The sequence below is a fragment of the Cyrtonyx montezumae genome, unplaced genomic scaffold (genome assembly GCF_038088225.1).
Source record: "Cyrtonyx montezumae isolate F1298 unplaced genomic scaffold, pur_monq_1.0 scaffold_29, whole genome shotgun sequence".
Lineage (NCBI taxonomy): Eukaryota > Metazoa > Chordata > Aves > Galliformes > Odontophoridae > Cyrtonyx > Cyrtonyx montezumae.
The window spans coordinates 5234599-5240790 of NW_027072033.1; positions in this window are offsets into that span (position 1 = coordinate 5234599).

Genomic DNA, 6192 nt, shown 5'->3' on the forward strand with positions numbered 1-6192 from the left:
TTTCTGTAAAACATACAGTGTCTAAGGAATTAAGAGAATGCAATTTACCAGTGCAAAATAGGAGTATTTCACAGGTGAACTCAACAGTCATTTTCAAAATTAGTATTTTCTCTTAGTGATTTCAGAGGCCAGCCACAGAACACTCATATTTTTCTAAGGGATGGACTCTTGCTACAACTGCTGTCCAAAAGCTGCTCTGAATAATAAAATATTATTCATAATGTCTGATTTTACTAAACTCCCAGTGCTTCTCATTCATGTTCTTAGTATGCTTTATACAAACAGCGTACTGTTTCATACACAAAGGAAGAATAATTTTATGGAAAGACAAGGAAGAAACTATGAAGTCCTAGAGAGTTGATGAAGGTGAGTAGTTTTGTAGGTTGACACTGTAAGCCCAATAGCATGTACCGTTAATTCCAACATTTATTTGACACCTTCTGTTGACCTTTTTACCTTAATACCTCTTTAGTTAGCCTATCAAGCACCTTTGATTAAAATGTACATATGCAATGTGAAGAATATGAGCTATATGTAAGAAAGTATGTTGTGAGCATAAGCTAATGAAACATGCCTTAAGAACTACATGCAAATATGATGTCAGCTGGTATGTACCTGAGTATAGATTTAACATATGGTGGGAACAAAGACTTCACAGGTCTTTACACATGCTGTAATAAAATGAATAAGCACAGTTTATTCTCAGCGATACCTGGAACTAACTTAAATTCAACAGAATACTTATTTATTTATTTATTACTGTATTTCAATAATTATTATTGGAGCTACTAATTTTGAGAACACAATGCATGCAGAACACTTTTTCTGGCATGGAGCCAGTTCTGCTGGCATCAAGATGCTTCATCAGGGGACAGAAATGTTCAAAAAATATCCACGTGTTTCAAAATAATCCCATGTGCAGCAGCAGCAGAGAGCAGAAAGCCAAAGACTTATATCTCTGGGTAAGCAAAGTCACAAGCTGGTGTCTTCTCCGTGCTTTGGATGGGTAGGAACAATAGCACTGCTCTTTCCAAGCAGCAGAACTCCTATGCTGGTATATTTTAAATGTCCTTGGGCCATTCTGTGGCCTGGATGACAACTCACTATCAAACAAGCTTCTAAACAAGAGTGGCTATATGCATATGCTGAGTAGTCCCAGATATCGTTCAGGAGATTGCTGGTTGAGCCACACATACCAACCCATTTCTCAGCCATCCGTCCATGAAGGGTATAGAAGATTGCGTTTCATTGCCTGTATGCTCACACTTAATTTAGTACTTCATAAGCTACTACTTCATAGTTCTTCAGCTTCTGTTTATTTTACAAGATGCAATGGATGAAATCCTTAAAACCTGCAGTTAAATTTGTCATGTGACACTGTTGCCTGAGTGTAAGGTGCCAGATGGTGATAAAGACAAAATAGGCTTTGTTGCAGTTCCGTAATTGAAAGCCAGATGGTGTTACTAAGGCTGATAAAGGGAAAACAATAATATATCCCTGCCCTACTGCTTTAGATTTCCAGCTATTGCTGTGGAGCCAAAAATCCATCTGTTCATATATTACTCACTGTATCACTCAGCTTTTTTGGACACGAATTTCTGAGAAAGCAACAGGTGCAAGCACTTGCAAACTTCTATAAGTTTCAAAGTACAGTACAATAATATAAAAAATGCAATTTTAAATTCATTTCTGAAGAAGATGAAAATAAACTCTGCAACCCTAATAAGACTGTATTTTATACAGAGAAACAAATCATCAACATTTACTGATTTAACTGAACTAATATAATAAGGAACTAATTCCGTAGGAGAAATATGACTTCACACTTACTGTAGTGAAATCTGAACTTTTATCTATAAGTAGGCCTGGAAAAACAGCTAGTCTGCTGTTTCAAATCTGTCAAATCTTTATTCAAAAAATTAGCTGAGTTTACTGGTTTGGTTTCTTTTGTGTAAGGAAGTTTTGCTCATCAGTGTGAGAATATCAAAGTAATACAGTGGTTTCAGACATTAAACAAAAGTTGAAGTTGGCAGGGAATCAGAGATGCAGAAGAAACAAAAACATGTTGTTCTCTTAGCAGAAAATATTTTGCTTAATATTTAGGATGATGTTAATTTCCATAAATAAAGTTGCAGCACAGGGACATATAAATAATTAAGTACCTACTTTCGTGAACTGATTAGCGTTGTTCTTATTCACAAAAGGGGTATCAAAGTTGCATATGCTTATCTGTGGAACTAGCTATTAAAAAATTATTATGGATGCCCTAAAAACTGTTCTCTGTGATAGCTGACTTGTTGCAGTGTTCAGATCAACAATGAAATTCACCCTCACTGAGTGTTTCAGGCTCATACAGTGTTGTAAGATAGCAGATAGCTTCCGGGGCACATCATGTTGCTTTTGCATGGGGTATGTGCTAGGTCTTGCCTTGGTGTTTGGCATCCACTTTGGTGTGGTACCAAGTGGGGAAGCTGCTTGGATTATACTGACTGGGTATACTGACTTTAGTGTGTTTTGCAGAACCCTAAGCATAGACACACACACAAAAAAGTTCTCCAATAATTTGGTTCACTAATGCAGATGTACCCAGATTGCAAAATTTTCTATTTTTAGAAAATGGAATATTTCAAAAAAAGATATAGAAAAAGGGGTCTATATGTTTTCATCTACTGTCCACTGAACTACTTTGTACATATTTAAATGTTCAGATACTTTGTTTTGTGGCCCAGATTTGAAATACCATGCAATTCATGTGTGATGTGAATAGAATAGAAATTTAGGAATGTGTCAGCCATTTTCTTTCCTCAGAAGGCGATGAGGCACTGGCACAGGCTGCTCAGGGAAGCTGTGGGTCTCCCATCTCTCGAGGCATTCAAGGCCCAGTTGGATGGGGCCATGGGCAGCCTTATCTTGTGGGGGGCAATCAGCCCATGGGAGAGGGTTGGAACTGTGTGGACTTTAAGGTCCCTCACAACCCAAGCCTTTCTGTGATTCTACATTTTTGGCTTGCATACAGAAACGATGATTGACGCAGACAGATGGAAGGACTTACTTCAGTAAAAGGACTTCAGGGCCCCCTCTAAGCTATTCTTGAGGGACATCAGAAGTCTTCTGTCTCAGCTGGAAACTACTGAAAAGAGACGATTTCTTCTATAGGAATCCCCCTTCTGTCTTCCCCAGATCACTCCTCATTGTCCATTGAAGTGGTGAGAACTCAGAGCAACCTAACCATTCAGCAGATCTATATACACTGACCTTAATGAGTTAATTACTTTTTTTTTCCCCTAGATGTTTTGTTTGTTTGTTTTTCCCTAAAAATGCTAAACACAGGCTAGCTTAAATTCTTTCTCAAAGGTGGGGAGGAGCTAGAATGGGGATACTGTGGTGATTACCATTGAAATCTCACTCCAAAGTAGTAGCAGTCTTGCACAGAATCTCTTAAGTAATAAGTAAAAATTGCTCAGTAACTTTGTGTCATAGAATTCATGAGTATTTGAGAATAAATTATATTCCATATTTTCAACTGTTGCTTAGTATCTCTAATTAGTTGGACAAAGAAACTTGAAAGAATACTTCACAGGGGCATATTTTAAAGGCAGTATGGATGCAGTGGATGATAACATACCATGATTTCATATGAGTAATTCATAGAATAACTGTCAAAGCACATTCAGTTGCACCTCATGGATGAATACATTTTATAAACTAATATTATTGGGAAAATGATGTAACAAGGAGTGTGTATATCACATGCATTGACAAGTTCATTCATCATTATTGGATTTATTGGGATAGTGGCAATAAATAGGAAAAAGAAAAAAGCATTGGAAGTCCAATCAGGTAACGTCTGTGTTCTGCAAAGTGTTTTAGGCATGTGAAATTCATGATGGCATATACGTGAATCATTTGTTTACAGGTGTCATTTCAGTCAATTTCTCAGTTGCTGTATGTGGTACTGGTAGAAGCCTTTGTATTTTCTGAAAGGTACTGCCTTGCAGTCCATCAGTGCTTTTAGTGAGTACTAAACACTAGTCCTTGGAGATACACTATTAAAAATCAAGTAGAATATTTAAAGCTAGAAACATGCAACAGTGTTTGACATCACTGAAAGTTAGGTATAACTATCTTCATGGATAGATAAATACAATGTTATCTTACGACATATCATAGCCTAGATTTCATACACATTTCTTCATTAAAATCCCATACTATGTTACTATGACTAGTAACACTGCCAGTAAGTTTGAAGTAGATAGTGTCATTTGCTAGAGCAACATGTATTATGGCACATCTGACAGCCCAAGGGAAGTGAGGCTGCTGCAACTTCCAGGTCCTGAAGTCCAACCAGCAGGGTGTCTGAAAGTGTTATTAGTAGCCACATAATTACATACTCGCTGAAGCACAACACCTATGGCCTCATTCTGTTCCGCCTTTGGCTGAGCAGGATAGAGATTCACGAGGTAACACATTGTGGTTCTGCTGATAACACAGATGAGCTAGTCAAGATGCTCTTAATTTCATGGTACAACAGTTGTGAATGATCATCTAAAACATGGCTTGTCTTTCACGTCACTGCTGCTGCTGCTAAAATGCACCACCCACTGTCTCATTGTGCTCACATCCACTGGTTGGTTTCCATAAATGTTCAGCAAGTGTCAGTGAATGTCAGTAGGTGCCATTTTTTCCACATGGAGGAATTCAGTGGCACACCTTGGCTTCATCCACATTTCTGTGTCAGACAATGTTTTGTCAGACTGCCTCTCTGCCGTCATCTGTCACAAAGTGGTATTGAATGCTGGTGGGAAGATTCAAACTCTACTGTCGTACTACCTACACCTGCCTCTGATGCTGTGGGCCAAAATAATAAAATAGGACGCATTAATTTGGGAGCAGTTGTTGTTTGAATGAGTATAGCTATGTACAGTGTGGATCCCCTCAGCATCCAGCCTCAGGTGTTCAGTCTGCTCAGTAGCTGCTCTCAGTCCCAGTTCCCAGGTGCTGGCACCATGACACAGAAGCCTCCAACACTACCTCCCTGTTGCAGCTGCTGGTACAGATCATGCATGCCCAGAGGTGTCAAGGGCTCCCATGGTGTCACAACAGACACCCATATACTCTCACATCCAGATTTTCCAGCAAAGACCCGCTCACCGCCTTTCTTCTCTTAAGCTTTGGGGTTTAAAGGACGCCTCTGTTTTAGAAGTGTGGTATTGAGAAGGGGTAGATGTTCGAAACTACTGAGTTATCTAGAAATCCAGAATAACTTGGGAGGAAGTGGCTGACTAGGCAAGTATCAGAGCTGGCTACACAGGTGATTGATTAATTGGGGAAACATGCAAAAACAAACATAGGATAAAAATTTTCTCTCTACCATGCCATATGCATTTATTATAATTATATCTTAATGTTAAGATGTTAAGCACTAAGGCATCTCTTCTGTATGTTTTACATGTGAACTTAAAAAAGATTTATAAAGTGTTTAATTTAATGCATGACTGCTTAAACAGAACAAGGGATTTTGCAGTAAATTGTTATTTCTTTCCATGAAGAAAAGATTTCAGTAATTTCAAATACTGTCAAAAAGGGAGTTAGAACCATTTTACACAGAATAGGCAGCTGAAAATTCTCTGAGATATATTTTTATTATGCATAGGAGCAAATTTTGACCTAGTTCATTAAGCTGTAGCAGAACCAAGGGTAAATGTAGTTCCTAGGTACATGGTTTAGTGCACAATAGCAACAGTAAGTGGATGGTTGGACTAGATGAACTTGGTCTTTTCCAACCTTGATTGTTCTTTGAATCTATGATTCAGAGACAGGTTGGAACAACTGCTGTTTCAGGTGTGCAAGATGCTTTGCACATCAGTGCTGCTGTTACAGTGAAGGGTTTGTCTGTAGCTGATATAGTTGAGAACAGAGGTTTCCCTCCTGCCAGTTTCCTCCTTACTGTCTGATCCCAGCATCTCCAGGGGCTCCCTGTAGAAGTTTGTATGAGCATCTCCCTGATGGTTATAGATTCAACCCTCCCTATGCTATGGAGCAAAGAATACAAGCAAGCAAGAAAGCAAATAGTACTTCACCCAGCAAAAGAGTGACTGCCCATGGATATATAGAGCAAAAGGTCATTTTTGCATGCGGGGATATTTTACAGCTGATGTCCCATATAGGGTTTTACTTTTTTTTTCTGAGACT